Source organism: Neofelis nebulosa, chromosome 9, assembly GCF_028018385.1.
Source record: "Neofelis nebulosa isolate mNeoNeb1 chromosome 9, mNeoNeb1.pri, whole genome shotgun sequence".
Taxonomy (NCBI): Eukaryota; Metazoa; Chordata; class Mammalia; order Carnivora; family Felidae; genus Neofelis; species Neofelis nebulosa.
The window spans coordinates 53,637,554-53,657,474 of record NC_080790.1 but is presented as its reverse complement, the minus strand read 5'-3'; the positions used below and the strand labels follow the sequence as shown (position 1 = coordinate 53,657,474).

Here is a 19,921-nt window from a genome sequence, read left to right as displayed (position 1 = left end):
AGAATGTAGAATCCTTACTCTTCCCCACCTTAGAGCTCCGCTCCAGATCAGAGCTGTCTTTATGCAGACACACAGTTAAGTAGTCAAATACATGATGTGATTCCATCAGAAAGACTGGTAAACAGTAGGTGCTCAGTGGGCATTTGTTGAATGAAAAGCACCAGGAGAGATTTACTACTCCCAAATAATGTTTTTTCACTGACTGTTCACATTACCTTCACCTGGAATTCCTCCCATTTGATGTCCATTCCTTTAGTATAAAGCCTCATACTTTCCAAAACTGTGTTCCACCAAACACCATATCCTGTGAGATTTTAATATTCCTTCAAAAAAATGGTTCTCTGGTTAAATAAGTTCGGAAAATGTTATATTCTCTATTTCCCTTTTGAAGCCTTTTTTTTTTTTTTTTAACATTTATTTATTTTTGAGACAGAGAGAGACAGAGCATGAACAGGGGAGGGGCAGAGAGAGAGAGGGAGACACAGAATCCGACACAGGCTCCAGGCTCTGAGCGGTCAGCACAGAGCCCGACGCGGGGCTCGAACTCACGGACCGTGAGATCATGACCTGAGCTGAAGTCGGCCGCTTAACCAACTGAGCCACCCAGGCACCCCTGAAGCTTTATAAATACATATTAAAAGCTGTTTTTGAGGCAGAGGCAGTAGGAGAACTTGCATGAAATTCAGGACTGGGCCTGACTAAGCTAAGAAGCTTGTTCCAGAAGTGCAGCTCAGCAGACCAGCATGACATCCAATTAGCCCAAAGAGCAGTAGGCAAAGTTCAGGGTGGTCAACAAATGGGAGATCTGTGCATGGGCAAGACTCTACCTACCAAAGCCTAGATACAAGAAAAGTCTCGGGGCACCTGGGTGGCTCAGTCGGTTAAGCGTCCGACTTCGGCTCAGGTCACGACCTCGCGGTCCGTGAGTTCGAGCCCCGCGTCGGGCTCTGTGCTGACTGCTCAGAGCCTGGAGCCTGCTTCAGATTCTGTGTCTCCCTCTCTCTCTGACACTCCCCCGTTCATGCTCTGTCTCTCTCTGTCTCAAAAATAAATAAACATTTAAAAAAAAAAAAGAAAAGTCTCTAGTATCAGAGAAGTGACCTGACCTTAGAGAGGCTGGAAAGCAAAAGCCCCAGCCCCTGTTGAGGGGTTGACAGCAGAGTTCTAGTCCAAGATAAGACTAGGGGGTCAAGGCAGGACAACTGGACAGATCTTTGTCTTCTTAGGGAAAAGACAAAATAAAGGTGAGATGGAAGAGAGGCAGAGAGTAGTGGACATAGGTGTCGTTCACAGTATAGTAAACCTATCCAGGAGTCCCTCCCTGCTGGGGGCACTGGCTACAAAGTCCTGGTGATCAGCAGATCCTAGCTACATCACTAGATCTTCTGCATGGGTGTGGTGGTTGGGGAGACAGGAAGGGGTGTGATATATCCAGACACTTCCACAGAGTTGCACTAATTTCACAAAGAAGAGAGGTCCAGACCCTGTCAAATTTCAGGAGGTGAGGGGTGGAGACCATTCCTAGAATAGCCTTCTGGGAAATGTGTTGGAAGGACCCCAGAGGCCTGAATGAAGCCAAAAGTCTGATCCAAAACAAAATGCTCTACACTTAGGGTAGGAACATGGATAGAGTAGAAGTTGAAGCAAGTGGGTAAAGGGCATCCTATGAACCCAACTGTGAGGAGCTGGGAAAGGCATGAAGATTTAAGTTGCTTCTGTCGAAGACTCCCTGGGGGAGAAAAGATGTGAGAATTAGATTACTAAGGCAGTTTGAGAGCAGTGCTAGAAGAAAGATGATGAACAGTCAACTAGAAAAGCTCTCTTTGGAGGAATTCAAGCCAAAAAAGCTGTAGATCTGAATCAAGGCTCTATGCTGGCAGCCTCTGGATTAGTTATTCTGGCTCCACCAAAGTTAGTGGACAAGGGGGAACTGCACCTTTGCATGGACACCCCAAATGCTTTGTCATTCCTTTTTATGTGGCTTATTTTGCTTTCTGGTAAAGCCCTATCTCAGCACAACATATTGGGAAATCAAGACCAGAAGTTGTCTGCGACCAGCAGCCTCTGAGGAAGTGCCCTGCCCATGTTGTCATCAGCAGCCTCTTTTGCGCCACCATTTTACATCACTTCTGGGAAGCTGCCTCCTACTTCCTAAGATCTATGCCAGTCTTGTCTGAGGACATCACAGCAAACCACAGACCATCACACTCCTTGTTACATTCTGCCTGTCAGCTATTCTCCAGACAACATCATGCCTAAATTCTTCATATCTTCGTTTTTAATAGGGTCTCGAAGACTTAAATTAAGGGAAATAAATTTCACTTGCTGAATTCCAAGCACTAGCAAAGAGCTGAAGTAAGTCTCAGAGGGGCAGGACACATTCTTGGTGCCCCTGAAATTATACCACTTGACAATCCAGCCTTGTTTCTTCTTATTCCATCACCTGACACACTCAAGCTGTCTCCTCTGCCAGCCCAGAGGCCAGGCTCCCCTGGACCTAAGCCAGCAACCACTGCCATCTGGTCTCCCTTAGAAAGGCAAAAGAGAGACACCTCTTGTTTACTCAGTAATAATTCACCGTAATAGTCACATAACAGGTGCCACCAGCTCCAGTACATACAGTAAGGGCACACCACACCCTCACCTCTGCCCCCATCATAGCTTACTCCTTGGGTCACATCAATAAATGTTATCTGGAGAATAGGATAAGTGCCTCTTAAGCAGTAAACCAGAGTTACCAGTGGTGTTTTGACACTTGTGGATTACACTGCAATGAAGACCTAGAGGTAAAGAACAAAGACTTTTTAAAAATCCTCCCCTAGAGCCAATTGGTATCTTTCCCACATATGTTGTTGCAGCATCTCTATATATAGAACCTAGCATTCTATAAACAAGATGCTCTGGCTAAACACGTCTCAACAAGTAAAACTGTGAGGCAGAAAAAGATGGCATCTCTCCCATCTTCTCTGCCTTCCCTAACCTCTTTCCTTAAATCTTGTCAGAGACAGACAAGCTCTGTGAAAACAGCATGGGCTTTGGAACTGGACAGACCTGAGGAGAAGTAAATCCTAGCTCAGCCTTTTATTAGCTGTCTGACATTGTGCAAGTTACATAACTTCTTTGACTATCAGCTTGCCCATGTGAAAAAATGAAGATGATACTTCATTGGTTTCCATTATGATAATTAGGTAAGAAAACATATGAAAAAGAAAAAGAAGAAAAAAAAAAGAAAACATATGAAAAGCGTCTAACACATGCCTGGCTCTCCAGGGATAAAGAGTTTGTTCTCTCCCATCTAGTTCATCATGTACCTGGTGCCCTAATGTTATTCTCTAGCTGTCCAAGGCCAAGGTGTGTGCCCCACACAAACCTAGCCTTCTTTTCCTAAGCCTTATCAGTTTCCACCCCTTAGAACTGATCTAATCACACTATTAAAAGGAAAGCAATTCTGATTAAATGAATTCAAGTAAAATGTGGATGTTGCTGGGTTCCTATATTAATTCTGTACGTGTAGGATTTCTACATTTAAAAAAAAAGAGTTACAGAGGTGCTTGACAGGCTCAGTTGGTGGAGAGTGCGACTCTTGATCTCGGGGTTGTGAGTTCAAGCCCCACATTGGGTACAGAGATTACTTAAAATAACAAAAATCTTTAAAAACTAAAAATAATAATAATAAAATAAAAATAGAACTAGAAATTCAAATGAAAGGCAGGACACCTAATGATGAGCTTTTCTTGATCACAATGTCAGCCTCTCTCTCTACAAGCATGGCCCACCCACATCACTCTGTGCTGAAGATGAGAAACCATGAGAGCTAAAGGACATCATCTCCGATTGTCAAATGTCTCACCTCAAATCAACAGGTCCAGAAAAGAACTTGGGAGCCTTTGCTACCACATCTTCTCTGGCCACCATACAACACTTCCTTAGCCAAGAAGCTACAGTGGTGCTTTAATCCTATGATGTTTCCAACACTATTCTAAGTTCTTTTAAATGAAGCAGCAACAGATTTGATCACGGTTACAGCCTTAGAATAGCCTATAGGAGGCCTGGGCTCTACTTCCAGAAACATACCTTGCTTCTCTGAATGGTTTCAACAGTCAGATTAATACAGGTGGCAGAGTGGGATTGTGTCTTGACTTCTTAGTGATCCAGAAACGAGGACCACAGAGACACTTCTGGGCTTTCCACATACAGCATCACAGAAGCAGATTATTACAACTAAAAAAGGCCTAAGTGTAATTACTTGGCACAATGTACTATGCTGCCTATAAATCACAATTCAGTATGGGAGTTCTCTGAGGTACTCTTTAGCAACGTGCATGTTCTACTTACTTGACTTTCTTGGCAAGCCCCCAGGAAGCATGAGGCACTAGCATAGGCTGGGATTTCAGGAGCCGGATCCCCCTCTGGGGTGAAAGAGGCTGGCTGGCAACTTTAGCAGATAGAATAAAGAGGAAAAGAAGGTGAAGTCCAAGGTGAGGAAAGGACTGATCCAGGCAGGATTATCCAATAGCATGTGCTTAGAGAACTGGAAAAGCAGAGACAAAAACAGATATTTCAAATTATATTGATCTAATTAGTCATCATGGTAAAAATCAGAATTTTGCTGGATTTTCCTTATACTTATTTTGTGTTTAATATTGTTTCATTTCTTCATTCAATATACATTTCTTGAGGAGCTAGTAAGTACCAGGTTTTTCCTCATTCCTAGGATATAGCAGCAAACAAAACAAATATGGTTCCTGAGTTCCTGGAGCTCAGCCTAGTGAGAGTTGTTAAGAGTAAGAGCAGGACCCAAAGCAAAAGGTCCAAATTGGAAAATAGGCAAAATTCTGCAGCCAGCAATGAGATGCTGAGGAAGGAGATCCCTTCTGGGATGCCAGCAAAAGAGACTATGGGCAAATAAGGAGCTGTTTAGGTAGCTGGGCTGGGCCAGAGAACATCCTTATCCCCCACTCACTTTGGCAAAGGACAGAGCAACTGTGGTATGTTTGGTTTATCAAAAACAGATGACCAGGGCCCTCAGAGCCAATGTGGCCATGATGCTGCTCCTTCTCTGCTCACAGCCATGAACTGTGGTATGTGCCATCTGAGCTGTGTGTGATATCCTGAAGCTCAAAAACGAAAACAAAAAACCACACCAAGACTTGAGTCGTCTACTGACAGGAGTTCTAGGAAGTATAGCAGGCCAGAAATGGGAAACATAAAAACTGTTAGAAACTGAATGACACTCCCCCCAAATGTCACCCACATTTCTCTAACACTGCATGGAAATGAAAAATAGAAACCCAGGGGCACCTGGGTGGTTCAGTGGTTAAGTGTCCAACTTCGGCTCAAGTCATGATCTCATAGTTCATGAGCTTGAGCCCTGTGTTGGGCTCCATGCTGACAGCACAGAGTCTGCTTCAGATCCTCTGTCTCCTTCTCTCTCTGCCCCCTCCCCTGCTCATGCTCTCTCAAAATAAACATTTAAATTTTTTTTTTTTAATTAAAAAATAATAAAAGCCTGGTATCACCTGGAGGAGTGGGGCTGGGAAGCAACCTGCGGAAATGATCAGGCTATAGTCAGAAGCCTCCTGAGAGGAGTTTCTGCTTTAGGGTATGAAGAAGGCAAGAATGGGGAAGGGCTGTGGCCTGCTGTGTTAGAGGAGGAGCCATTCCTTCACCTCAGCCCCAGCACTACCAAAAGGTGTAAAGGTCGTGGTGCAGAGCTGACAACAGCAACATGAGGAGCTTCAGAGTAAGTGCCCAGCCAGCAGAGCAGTGGCCTACAGAGATCTCAAAGTATCTAACCTCTCTGGGCCTGTTTCCTTATTCGAAAAAGAAGATGATAAAAGAGCATGTTTGGTTTCTCAGGGCTGCTGTAACAAACACTACAAACTGGGTGACTTCAAACAAAAGATATTTATTCTCTCATTGTTCTGGAGGCTAGAAGTCCAAAATCAAGGTTTCAGCAGGGTCATGCTCCCTCTGAAGGCTCCAGAGGAGAATCTTTCCTTGTCTCTTCCAGCTTCTGGTGGTTGCCTGTAATCCTTGCCATCCCTTGGTTCGTGGCAGCACAACTCCAATCTCTGCTTCCATCTTCATACGGACATCTTCTCTCTCTGTGTCTCCCTCTTCATATAAGAACACCAGTCACTAGATTAGGGCCCATCCTAATCCATTATGACTTCATCTTAACTTGATTACATCTACAAGGATCCTACTTCCAAATAAGATCACATTTATAGGTTCTGGGTGGACATGAATTGTTGGGAAGACACTATTCTACCCAGTACAGAACACCTATCTCATAAAAACTTTATATATGTAAAGTGCTTGGAACAGCTGCTGGCACATAACATATGCCCTGTAAGAATTAGCTACCCTTCTTCATCATCTTTAGCAGATGACAGCTGCCATGGGATATGTGAACACTCTGTTATATAAGACCCACTCTCCCTCCATCTTGAGTCAGAGGCAAGAAACTAGATGGAACAAGAGTTTTTTGTTTTTTGTTTTAATTTTTTAACCTTTATTTATTTTTGAGACAGAGAGAGACAGAGCATGAATGGGGGAGGGTCAGAGAGAGGGAGACACAGAATCTGAAACAGGCTCCGGGCTCTGAGCTGGCAGCACAGAGCCCGATGTGGGGCTCGAACTCACGGAGTGTGAGATCATGACCTGACCTGAAGTCAGACGCTTAACTGACTGAGCCACCCAGGCGCCCCATGGAACAAGAGTTCCAAAAAGAGCTGCTCTACCTGAGGGCACAGGTAGAAGACAATGGGTTCATTACCATTCAATACCCCCCTATAAATACACTACCAATACTCTGGGCTGGAGTGAGGAAACATCCACTACAATTACTTCATTTGTTTTTTGAAAGACACAGAATTTACCATTCCAAATTATCAATAGCCCCTTCAAAGCAGTCCTCAAAGTAGGACCTATTTAGAAGGAGCCTCCAAAGAAGAGCCAGCAGAGAAGCCTACACTAGTGAATGCAGCAGTCTCATCACTTAGAGTCAAGCTGTGAGTTCTGATCCCAAACTGCTTTACACAGCATATTCATCCCACAGCTTAGCAACTGAATGACTACTGAGTCCAAACATGAAATTCATTCTCTGAAATGGAGATTTGCTATCTCTAGGATATCTTACTTTCAAATTAGGGGAAGGAAGATTAAAGATTAAAGGCTGCTGCTCTTTCTTTTTTAATAAACAGGTTTGGGACAGTACACAACTGAAAAGAAATAGAGCCAGATATCTACTGCTATCTTCATATCAAAATAAATTCCAGATGGATCAAATACTTAAAGATTAAGTTTAAACACACACACACACACACACACACACACACACACACATGCACACGCGCGCGCACACACACACCCCAAGTATTCAAAGAGAATGAATAACTATTTTTATAATTTTCAGGTAGGGAAGCATGCCTTTTCTAAATATTGGCCTAGCAGTAGGAAAAACTATAAGAAAAGATTATTTTGACCACCTAAAAATGCAGAATTTCCCAACAACAACAAAAAACTGCATAAACACAGTCAAAAGACAAATGACAAACTGGGGACAATTCTGCACCATATATAATGGTCAACACTTTAGCTCTTACGAATTATTAAGAAAATAATACTGGAAAAATGTGCAAAGGACATGGATCAATGACTCAAAAAATATAAACGTCAAAAATACATTTGAAAAGATATTCAATCTTTAATATACAAAGAAACATTAAAACATACTTAGTGAGGGGCGCCTGGGTGGCTCAGTCAGTTAGGCATCTGACTTCAGCTCAGGTCATGATCTCGCAGTTCATGGGTTTGAGCTCTGTGCTGACAGCTTGGAGCCTGGAGCCTGCTTCAGATTATGTGTCTCCCTCGCTCTCTGCCCCTTACCCACTCATGCTCTCTCTCCATCTCTCAAAAATGAATAGATGTTAAAAAAAATTTTTTTTTAAATACTTGAGTGACATATTTCCATGACTATTTGAAACATTTTAGATTAACTGATTTATTCTTCACGAAATAGGAGCTATTGTTATACCTACCTTATCAAAGATGAAACTGAGGGATAGAGAAGTTAAATGACTTACCCAAGGTCACACAGTAAGTGGTTATGTCCGAATTCAGGCCCCAGCAGGCTGGCTCCAGAATCATATACCATATCACATCACATCATATCAGAGTCACATTCTCAACCACCATATTTACAGTGACAAGACCACTTTTCACCTGTCAAATGGGGAAGATGAAAAATATACAACCCAGTATTACTAATAATGTGGAGAAATAGACAATCTCATGTTCTGTTGGAAGAAGTTAACATTTTTAAAAAAATATTTATTTTGAGAGAGACAGAGAGACAGAGAGAGAGAGAGAGTGAACACACGTGCACAAGTGTGAGAAGGAGAGGGAGAGAGTGACAGGGAGAGAGAATCCCAAGCAGGCTCTGCACTGTCAGTGTAGAGCCCGAAGTGGGGCTTGACCTCACCAACCAAACTGTGAGATCATGACCTGAGCCTAAATCAAGGGTCAATCACATAACCAACCAAGCCACCCAGGTGCCCCTAGAAGTTAACATTCTTAAGGGCAGTTTGGTTCCATGAACCAACATTTTAAATGTGTATATCCTTGGGGCACCTAGGTGGCTCTGTTAGTTAAGTGCCCAACTTCGGCTCAGGTCATGATCTCATGGTTGGTGGGTTCAAGCCCTGTGTCGAGCTCTGTGGTAACAGCTCAGAGCCTGAAACCTTCTTTGGATTCTGTGTCTCCCTCTCTCTTTGCCCCTATGTGCTCTCTCTCTCTCTCTCTCAAAAATAAATAAACATTTTTTAAAAATTTAATAAATGTGTATATCCTTTAAATCAGCCATTCTATTTCTTAGAATTCATCCTAAGAAGGTAAGTAGACAAGTGTACAAAGATTATGTACAGGGTGTTTATCACAGAATGCACATAATGACATAAATGCTGCAAAGAAGGCTCCTGGCTGGCTCAGTCGAGAGCGACGCATGATCTTGAGGTCGTGAGTTGAAGCCCCATGCTTGATGCAGAGATTACTAAAAAACTGCAAATAAAAAGCCCATCAGGGGTGCCTAAGTGGCTCAGTCAGTTAAATGTCTGACTTTGGCTCAGGTCCTGATCTGGCAGTTTGAGTTTGAGCCTCACACTGGGCTCTGTGCTAATAGCTCAGAGACTGAAGCCTGCTTCAGATTCTGTGTTGCCCCCTCTCTGCCCCTCCCCTGTTCACATTCTGTCTCTCTCTCTCTCTCTCAAAAATTAATAAACATTAAAACAATTTTTAAAAAGCCCAACAAAGGGGAGCTTGGGTGGCTCAGTCAGCTCAGTGTCTGACTCTTGATATTGGCTCAGATCACCTCACCACTTGTGAGATTGAGCCCGCCATAGATCTCTGCATGACAGCATGGAACCTGTTGGGATTTTCTCTCTCCTCTCTGCCCCTTCCTTGCTCGCACATGCATGTGTGCTCTCTCTCAAAATAAAATAAACTTAAAAAAAAAAAAAAAAAAGCCCAACAAGTACACCAAAAGTCCAACAAATTCATTCATTCAACAAATATTTATCAAGTACCAATTGTGTACCAGGAACTGTTTCAAGCAACAGCTACAGAGCAGTGAATAAAAAAAGAAAAAAAAATCTGTCTTCATGGAGCTTACATTCTAATGGAGGGTGGTGGGCAATAATAAATAAGAAAAGTATGTACCAAATGGTGCTGAATGCTATAGACAAAAATAAAGGAGAGAAGGGAGAAAGGAAAGAAAGGGGGTTTGCTACAATTTTAAGTAAGGGGGTCAGGGAAGGGCCCATTGATAACAAATGAGATAAACATATTCAATACTGAAGAATAAAATGCATTATGGTACATCCATACAACAAAATATAATTTAGCGGGGCACCTGGGTGACTCAGTTGGTTAAGCGTCCAACTTCACTCAGGCCATCATCTCAAGATTCATGAATTCGTGCCCCATATCAGGCTCTCCGCTGTCAGCACAGAGCCCACTTTGGATCCTCTGTTCCCCCTGCCATGCCCCTCCCACACATGGGCCTGCCTGGCAGGCCCTCCCTCCCTCCCTCTCTCTCTCACAAAAATAAACTTAATTTAAAAAATAGAAATATAATTTAGCCATTTATTCTGTATTTATTTACATGATAAAGTGTCTATAAAAAATTATAAGATGACTCTTACCACACACACACAAAAATAGGTAACTATGTCAGGCGACAACCATATTGTGATAATCATTTGTCAATTATATCTCAATAAAGCTGGAGAAAAAGTTAAAGAAAATTACAAAACAGTGTAAGTAAGAAAAACAGTATTAAGGTATGATTCCACTGACATGAAATTACATGTGCATACACACTTATGCTTTAAAAAGGAGAAGAGAAACAACACAGAAAGAACATAATACTAAGCAGGGGTCCAGGCTGAGTGCCAGACAAGTGGTACCAGTAGCCTTTATTTATTCTCCCCACTCACTCACTTCCTCCTCACACCTACACTTCGTTCCAGAAAAGATTTAAGGACCACAAATCCACCTACCCCCCACAAATTATTTAACTCTCCCCTTCCTTCCTCATCCTTTTCCCTCTCCTTTCCAGAAGCCAGGTCAGTGACAGGGGGAAAAGGATAAAAGCTTAAGATCAAGGCAAGTTGATGGAGCCTAAGAAGGATGAAGGGACACCCCCATACATCTGGATGGAATTCCTTATTTCAGCATGTAGGAGGTGATTCAGAGGACTGAGAGATCCTGGGAGGCACACTTCCTTCCTACAGATCTATAAGATCTGAAGCAAAGCTATCTGGGATTCAGATTTCCTATTTCATCTCCTACTAAATCCCAAATGCCTTGCAGGGCAGCCAGGAGTAAACCTGACTCTCACAGCAGGCCAGAGCTCTGCCCCTGGCACACAAGTGCGTACACCTTCCTATGAGCAGAAAATTACAAAGAGTTGAGCCCATTTTGCTCCCTATTTTATCCCTTCCTCCATGTCTGCACCCAATAAGCTATCCTGGCTAAGTTAAACTCATGTTCGACCCCCATACATTCACCACCTCGCATGACCATCCTAGAGATTCGCAGTCTTCCCCACTAAGATTCTCAAGCCTAGGTACCTACCAAGAAAGTTGTCCAAGGTAACATTTTCAGTCTGGGGTAAGATTTTGAGTAATCTGGTGGACAGGGTCCAGATATATATGCTCTCAGATATGTGGAAATCAATTACACTTCTTGCCTAAGCATAAAGCCACCAACAAGGAATCAGCAAGTTCCCAAAGGTGGAATCCATGTTGCTATCTCCTATTTAGCCTGAGGGTAGGAGGCACAGGAGTAGAGTTAAGGGACCTGGGGAAAGACTTAACAGTTTCAAAATATTTCTCACATACTCTGTCACCTGTTGGAAACCTACAGTGTGCAAAAGGCCCTGTGTTAAATGCTTTCATATACTATCACCAAAAATGACAAATCACTGTAATCAAACATTCCTACCATATGCTACTAAATTTAGGAAGCCAATGATACATACAGGTCCAAGAGGCCCTGCTGACAGTTGAATACCCAGGCTTGAAATTAGGAAGAGGTCAGAAATCTGAGATTCTCCTCAGGCCTGCAACACAGAAGCCTCATTACACACCATGGGGCCACAGCCTTTCATGCACCATCTAGCTTCTGCTCTTTCCTGGGCTTTCAACAGGGAACATCCCTCCCACACATGCATGCACACACGCACACACATGCATGCACGCACAAACACACACACAAACACACACTTTCATTACCTAATTAAAAACAACATGTCTGGGGCGCCTGGGTGGCGCAGTCGGTTAAGCGTCCGACTTCAGCCAGGTCACGATCTCGCGGTCCGTGAGTTCGAGCCCCGCGTCAGGCTCCGGGCTGATGGCTCGGAGCCTGGAGCCTGTTTCCGATTCTGTGTCTCCCTCTCTCTCTGCCCCTCCCCCGTTCATGCTCTGTCTCTCTCTGTCCCAAAAATAAATAAAAAATGTTGAAAAAAAAAAAAAAAAAAAAAAAAAAAACAAAACAACATGTCTTTCACTTCAGTGTCTCTAGGTCTCTTTGGTTTCTTTTAGAGCAAGCAAGGTGGATTGAGTGAGGGCTCTACAGATACATAGGGGTTTGAATCTCAGTTCTCACCACTTCCAAGTTAATCCACCTCTCAGAGCTTTTGGTAAACCAAGGGCAATACCATCTATCTCTTACACAGATAAAATCACCACACAGGGCAAAAAGTCCATTTGAGTGGACCAAAGTGCTAACTCTATTGAACTAGCACTGCCTGGGAAAGTCAAAGACTTGCTCAGAGAAGTGGGAAAGGACAAGAAAAAGTCTGACCAGCTGATGAGAGTAAGGGTGCTTCTGGCAGAGGCAACAACACATACAAAGGATGAGAGTTTGTGCAGAGCCACAAAGAACCCACATGGGTACTGACAAGAAGGTAAGGAGTAATTTAGTCATCAAATACTTCCTGAATGCCTCTAGGCACTGAAAATACAACCTCTAACAAGAAGGTCCCTACCTTAATGAAATTTATAATCTGGTAGGCAAGAAACACAAACTATTAAAAAAGCAGTAAGGGGTCTAATGAAAGCAAATGAGGTACTAAGAGAGTAACATGGAGTTACTTTGTATTGAGTGGCTGTACATTTTTTTTTTTTTTTTTTTAATTTTTTTTTTTTTTTCAACATTTATTTATTTTTGGGACAGAGAGAGACAGAGCATGAACGGGGGAGGGACAGAGAGAGAGGGAGACACAGAATCGGAAACAGGCTCCAGGCTCTGAGCCATCAGCCCAGAGCCTGACGCGGGGCTCGAACTCACGGACCGCGAGATCGTGACCTGGCTGAAGTCGGACGCTTAACCGACTGCGCCACCCAGGCGCCCCAAGTGGCTGTACATTTTGTATAAAGGGGGAGGGAAGAGGGGAACCGAAGGGGCAGGGAGAATCGCAAGCAGGTTCCACACTGTCAGCGCAGAACCCCTTTCAGGGCTGAGAGTGTAACCTGAGCTGAAACCAAGAGTCAGACACTTAACCAACTGAGCCACCTAGGTACCCCTATTTATTTTTTATATTTTTAAAATGTTTATTTTTATTTATTTTGAGAGAGAGAGAGAGAAAGCAAGCAGGGGAGAGACACAGAGAGAAAGAGACAGAATCCCAAGCAGGCTCCACACTGTTAGCACAGAGCCTGATGTGGAGCATGAACCCACGAACTGCAAGATCATGACCCAAGCTGAAATCAAAAGTCAGATGCCACTGAACCACCCAGGCACTCTTATTTTTTATAAGTAATCTCTACACCCATTGTGGGGCTCAAACTCATGACCCCGAGATCAAGAATCACATGCTCTTCCTACTCAGCCAGCCAGGTGCCCCCCGGAATTGGCATTTTTTTTAAGTAGGCTTCACACCCAGAGCTGAGATCAAGACCTGAGCTGAGATTAAGAGTCAGACGCTTAACTGAATGAGCCACCCAGGTGCCCCAGAAATTTGCATTTTATTTATTTATTTTTAATGGTTATTTATTTTTGAGAGACAGAGACAGAGTACAAGAAGGGGAGGGGCAGAGAGAGAGAGGGAGACACACAATCTGAAGCAGACTCCAGGCTCTGAGCTGTCAGCACAGAGCCTGACATGGGGCTCGAACCCATGAGCCATGAGATCATGACCTGAGCCAAAGTCGGATGCCCAACCAAGCCACCCAGGCACCCTGGAATTTGCATTTTAAGTAAGTATACAGCAACCTCCTCCTTTGCCTGCATGGGTAATTCTGATGCATTAAAGCTTCAAAATCATACCTCTACAAACAGGGCTCATGGAGGAAGGCCCACACTTGAAGCTGACTGGCAATGTCAAAATTAGAGGACTATGTAGAACCAAGAATCAAGCTAGGCATGGAGTAATCTAGAAAGAAAAGTCAGAATGGATTGTGAAATTTGAAGGTACCAAAGCAGAAAACAGAAGGCAGGCCATCAGAGCATGGGGCTTAAGCAACAGAGGAGTCAAAGATGGGGAGCATTCCTATGGGAATCACTAAGAGTGGCCATGATCTCTGGCCCTCTTAGGTTGGTTTTCCCAGCAGACCCCTAGGAGGGGAATACAGATACCTTGCCTCACACAGGCAAGGTGACTGGGCCTTAGACTGCCCAGGATGTGCACATAATCACTCCATCCAACCTTCAAAAGAGAATATATCCCTCTTTAGTAAGTACTGCTCCTATCCCCGTGATTCTCCCCAGGTACCCACTGTGATGCCAGCTACTGGTCAGTCTGTAGAAGACTTCCAGGCCACACAGAAAAACATATAGAATGCCTCTAAGGGCTAATGACTGGCACCAATCACCAAGATTCTCTATTTGGCATATATTAGAGCACACTAACACTGCCATACATTCAAAGACCATTCCAGGTCAGAAACTTTGAAGCCCACTGCCTATACAGCTTCAAATCTCTCATCTATGCACACCCAGCCTTCCACTACTACTATGCCTCACCAACAGAATCTACACTCCCATGTCCTTCCCCACAATTCAGACAGAAATTTCACAGATTCAGGCTAGGCAGAGTCCTGAATTCCTGAGACTGCTGAAGCCAGTTCCTACGCATGGTTTGGTAAGAGGAGATACAGCCTGAAAGAGTGATCATTCTATGTAAAGGGAATATCCTCAGCCTACCTAAAGGGAGCACCAAGATTGCTACAGGCTTCTGTACAGGAAACTTTTTTTGAAAATTAGCTAGTTAAACTTAGTGTATTTAAAAGGAGGGAGGAGCTCCTGGGTGGCTCAGTCAGTTAAGCATCTGACTCGATTTCGGCTCAGGTCACGTTTTCACAGTTCGTAAGTTTCAGCCCTGCATCGGGCTCCATACTGACAGTGTGGAGCCTGCTTGGGATTCTCTCTCTCCCCCTCTCTCTCTGCCCCTCCCCCACTCATGCTTGCCTTCTCTCGCTCTCTCTCAAAATAAATAAACTTAAAAAAATAAAAAAATAAAAAAATAAAAGGAGGGGAAGTCAGCTCTTCGGAGCAGAAACTGAAGTGTGGAGAAAGGTACATGGTTGGATTTGAGGATTTCACATTCAGGTAATTAACTTATAAAATACAAACTAATGTGAAATCTAGCTCAAACCTTTATATGTCAACTACCTGATTCTTCTTTTAATCCAAAAGCTGGTTCCACACTAAAGAGGTGAGAATGCCAAAAGATGATTTACGTAATCCCCAAGATTATTTATGGCCTTAATCTTGAATTGCTTGCCCTGTCCTTTCTTACACTCCACCCACCATCCTGATTCTCTAAGTTTCTGACTTAATGATTCAGCTTCCTGTTTCATCTTTGCCTCACCTTATCCCTAAGGCCTTTTGTTTCTTTCCTTGCTGAGGATTGCATTCCACTCTCAGTTATTCTGCCCTCAGCCACTCAAGAGTAAATAATCTGCCTACCCAGATCCCCAACTTTTATCCTCAGCACTCATGCTCCCTTCCATGGGCAAGTTCTCTGCCAGACCTACCCTGATTTTGTGAATATATCTGAGAGAGAGACAAGTGTATTAGATGATTCATCTCAAGCATGTTAGATGGCTCATTCAAGAAAATACTGGAATCACCGAAGATGGAATAAGGAGAATGACAATGAGCTTGGGCCAAATGACTAGACCTTACTCTGACATTCTAAGGCACACTTCTTAGTCCTCAAGTACTACTCTGGGTACTCCTACCCAGCACCTCATCTCAAGAGATGCTTCCAGCCCAAAGCAGTAGCACTAAGAATACATAGTAAGCAAGACCTAGGCCTTTGCCCAACAAAACTTACCATCTAGTAAGGGAGACAAATAATTACAGTATGTATAATTAAAGGTAATGCACGTAGAGGTGGAAGACTAAGGACAGTCATGGGGCACCAGGGTGGCTCAGTTAAGTGTACAAATCTTGATTTCAACTTAGGTCATGATTTCATGGTTCATGGGATCAAGCCCCGCATCAGGCTCTGCACTGACACACAGTAGAGCCTGCTTGAGATTCTCTATCCCTCTCTTTCAAAATAAACAAACATTAAAAAAAAAAAAAGACAGTCAGGTGAAGTTACACCTAAGCTGAAACTTGAAGGATGAATAGGAGATACCCAGGCAGTGGCAGAGCACTTAAGGAAAAGTGATCCTTTTTTCTTTTTTAAAGTTTATTTACTCTGAGAAGAAGCAACTGTGAGCAGGTGAGGGGCAGAGAGAGAATCAGAAGCAAGCTCTGAGCACTGTCAGCATGGAGCCCAACATGAGCTTGATTTCACGAGCCAAGAGATCATGACCTGAGCTGAAATCAAAACTGTCACTTAACCTGAGCCACTTGGGCACCCTGAGGAAAAGTGTTCTAAGTAAAGGAAACATAATATAAAAAATTCTTGCAGCAAGAAAACACATCTGAAGAGATGGGGGGTAGGGAAGCCAAAGTAGAAGGTGTCCTGAAGCAAATGATGCTGGGGAGACCAAAAAGGGACTCCTGAGACATGCAAAGTTGTTTTGTAATTCACTTAACAAGTATTCACTGAGTGCCTACAACGTGCCAGGCATTGTTCTAGGCATTAGGAAGAGAATAGCGAATAAAACAAACAATACCCTCATTCTCAGAAAATTTTTTTTTTAATATAAATTTATTGTCAAGTTAGCTAACATACAGTGTATACAGTGTATTCTTGTCTTCAGGAGTAGATTCCCATGATCCATCACTTACATACAACACGCAGTTCTTATCCCAACAAGTGTCCTCCTCAATGCCCATCACCGATTTTCCCTGTTCCACCAACCCCACACCCCCATCAACCCTCAGTTTGTTCTCTGTATTGAAGAGTCTCTTATGAAATGCCTTCCTCTCTGTTTGTAACTGTTTTTTTTTCTTCCCTTCCCCCATGGTCTTCTGTTAAATTTCTCAAATTCCACATATGAGTGAAAACATGTATCTGTCTTTCTCAGAGAATTTAATTCTAATTGAAGGAGACTAGGGATGCCTGGCTGGCTCAGTTGGTAGAACATGCAACTCTTGATCTCAGGGTCATGAGCTCAAGTCCCACACTGGGTGTGGAGCCTACTTTAAAAAAAAAATTAAATAAAAAAAATTAATTGAAGGAGATTATAAACACGTGAATAAGACAGAAAAATAACATATTAATAAGTGTTATGCAAAGATTAAAAAAGGTGATGTGATAGAAAGAATAGGAATGGCTACTTTGGAATAATTAGGTGGTCAGGGGAAGGCCTCTCTGAGAAGATGACATTTAGAAACAGGTATATCGAAACAACAAACAAACAAAAAAACAAACCACCATGCAAAGACCAAGGAAAAAGCATTCCAGATGGGGGTGACAGTACATGTAAAAGCCCAATGGCAAAATCACCGAAGTTTTTTTAAGCAGGAAAGTTAGACCATGATCATTTGTATATATTATAAAGATCACTCTGGCTACAATGTGCAGAATGGAACAGAGGTAGGGAAGGATAAAATCAAGACTGGAGGTAGATATGAGAATGGATTATGTACACTAAGATGAGAAGACCCCAACAACAACGGTGACGATGATGATGACAACAATCAATATTCACATAGCACTTACTGGGTGCCAATCTATTGTTCTAAGCATTTTATGTGTGTTAATTTATTTAGTACTCACAAATACTCTATTTTATAAATCAGAAAACTAAGGGACAAAGTACCCGCAATGAAGAAGGAAAGAAAGCAACTGGATCCAACAAATAATGGGGAGGAAAAGTCCTAGTGATAGGCTGGTTGCTGGCTGTAGGAGGGGAAGGGAATGACTACCAGGCTTTGGGCCTATCAAGAGTGTGCTACTTACATGTGATGAGGACAATGGATGAGGAGCAAGTGGGGAAGAGCAGGAGGCTGCATTTTGCCGAGTATGCAAGACATCCTTGTGATGTTGTCTACATGAGCAGTTGGATACTGTGGTCCACAGAAAGATCTGGACATCATCCATGTGTAGATGGTTAAGTGGAGCTGTCAGAGAAGTTGAGATCACCTAGGAAGAGTATGAGGAAAAGGAAAAAAGAAGCCCTAGGAAAGAATGCTAACATTTAAAACACAACAAGAATCACTTATAGCATCAAAATGGAAATACCTTAATGTCTCTCACTAGGAAAGTAGCTATACACAGTGTTTCTATTATACAAAAAAAACTACACAGTAGCCAAAATAAAGGAGAAGTTATCTTTATGTATCAACATGAAATACTATCAAGGTACATTACTGAATCAAAGAAATACTGAAATAATACATAAAATGTGACCCCATTTGTATAAATAAACACAAAAATAACTCTTTTTCTGGGTTCATACACATGTATGTAAACACAAAGAAAAAAGTCTGGAAGCTACATTTCAAACACTAACAAGTTACCACCTTTGAGGAATACAAAAATAAGTGAAATGAGTATGGGAGGAGAACAAGAGAATTCAAAATGTCTACCAATTTTCATTTTTTTAGATTATATTACTATATTCCCTATAAAATTAAAGATCAATTTTTCAAAAATAATGGGGACCTCGGGGTGCCTGTCTGGCTCAGTCAGTAGAGCAGGTGACTCTTTTTTTGTTTTGTTTTATTTTAAAGAGAGAAAGGGTGGCACAAAAACAGACACATAGACCAATGGAATAGAATAGAAACCCCAGAACTAGACCCACAAACGTATGGCCAACTCATCTTTGACAAAGCAGGAAAGAACATCCAATGGAAAAAAGACAGTCTCTTTAACAAATGGTGCTGGGAGAACTGGACAGCAACATGCAGAAGGTTGAAACTAGACCGCTTTCTCACACCATTCACAAAAATAAACTCAAAATGGATAAAGGACCTGAATGTGAGACAGGAAACCATCAAAACCCTAGAGGAGAAAGCAGGAAAAGACCTCTCTGACCTCAGCCATAGCAATCTCTTACTCGACACATCCCCAAAGGCAAGGGAATTAAAAGCAAAAATGAATTACTGGGACCTTATGAAGATAAAAAGCTTCTGCACAGCAAAGGAAACAACCAACAAAACTAAAAGGCAACCAATGGAATGGGAAAAGATATTTGCAAATGACATATCGGACAAAGGGCTAGTATCCAAAATCTATAAAGAGCTCACCAAACTCCACACCCGAAAAACAAATAACCCAGTGAAGAAATGGGCAGAAAACATGAATAGACACTTCTCTAAAGAAGACATCCAGATGGCCAACAGGCACATGAAAAGATGTTCAACGTCGCTCCTTATCAGGGAAATACAAATCAAAACCACACTCAGATATCACCTCACGCCAGTCAGAGTGGCCAAAATGAACAAATCAGGAGACTATAGGTGCTGGAGAGGATGTGGAGAAACGGGAACCCTCTTGCACTGTTGGTGGGAATGCAAATTGGTGCAGCCACTCTGGAAAACAGTGTGGAGGTTCCTCAAAAAATTAAAAATAGACCTACCCTATGACCCAGCAGTAGCACTGCTAGGAATTTACCCAAGGGATACAGGAGTACTGATGCATAGGGGCACTTGTACCCTAGTGTTTATAGCAGCACTCTCAACAATAGCCAAATTATGGAAAGAGCCTAAATGTCCATCAACTGATGAATGGATAAAGAAATTGTGGTTTATATACACAATGGAGTACTACGTGGCAATGAGAAAGAATGAAATATGGCCCTTTGTAGCAACGTGGATGGAACTGGAGAGTGTGATGCTAAGTGAAATAAGCCATACAGAGAAAGACAGATACCATACATTTTCACTCTTATGTGGATCCTGAGAAACTTGACAGAAACCCATGGAGGAGGGGAAGGAAAAATAAAAAGAAAAGAAAAAGAGGCTAGAGTGGGAGAGAGCCAAAGCATAAGAGACTCTTAAAAACTGA

General features: G+C 42.6%; 1 long non-coding RNA gene across 22 annotated transcripts in view; it reads right to left on the bottom strand.

The window, feature by feature from the left end:
• The window catches only part of LOC131484962 (uncharacterized), a 106,391-nt gene that overhangs the window by 67,004 nt on the left and 19,466 nt on the right, over positions 1-19,921 (bottom strand). For 10 of the 22 annotated variants that reach the window (XR_009248536.1, XR_009248533.1, XR_009248537.1 and 7 more), the window contains exons 4-6: positions 17,873-18,055; positions 8,091-8,229; positions 4,336-4,531 (exon numbers count right to left, since the gene is read on the bottom strand). This is a non-coding gene — a long non-coding RNA (uncharacterized LOC131484962). Of the gene's footprint in view, positions 1-1,086; positions 2,781-4,335; positions 4,532-5,888; positions 6,118-8,086; positions 8,230-10,205; positions 10,286-17,872; positions 18,091-19,921 lie in introns of those variants that run through there. The other 12 variants (XR_009248527.1, XR_009248530.1, XR_009248526.1 and 9 more) reach the window with 5 other exon arrangements.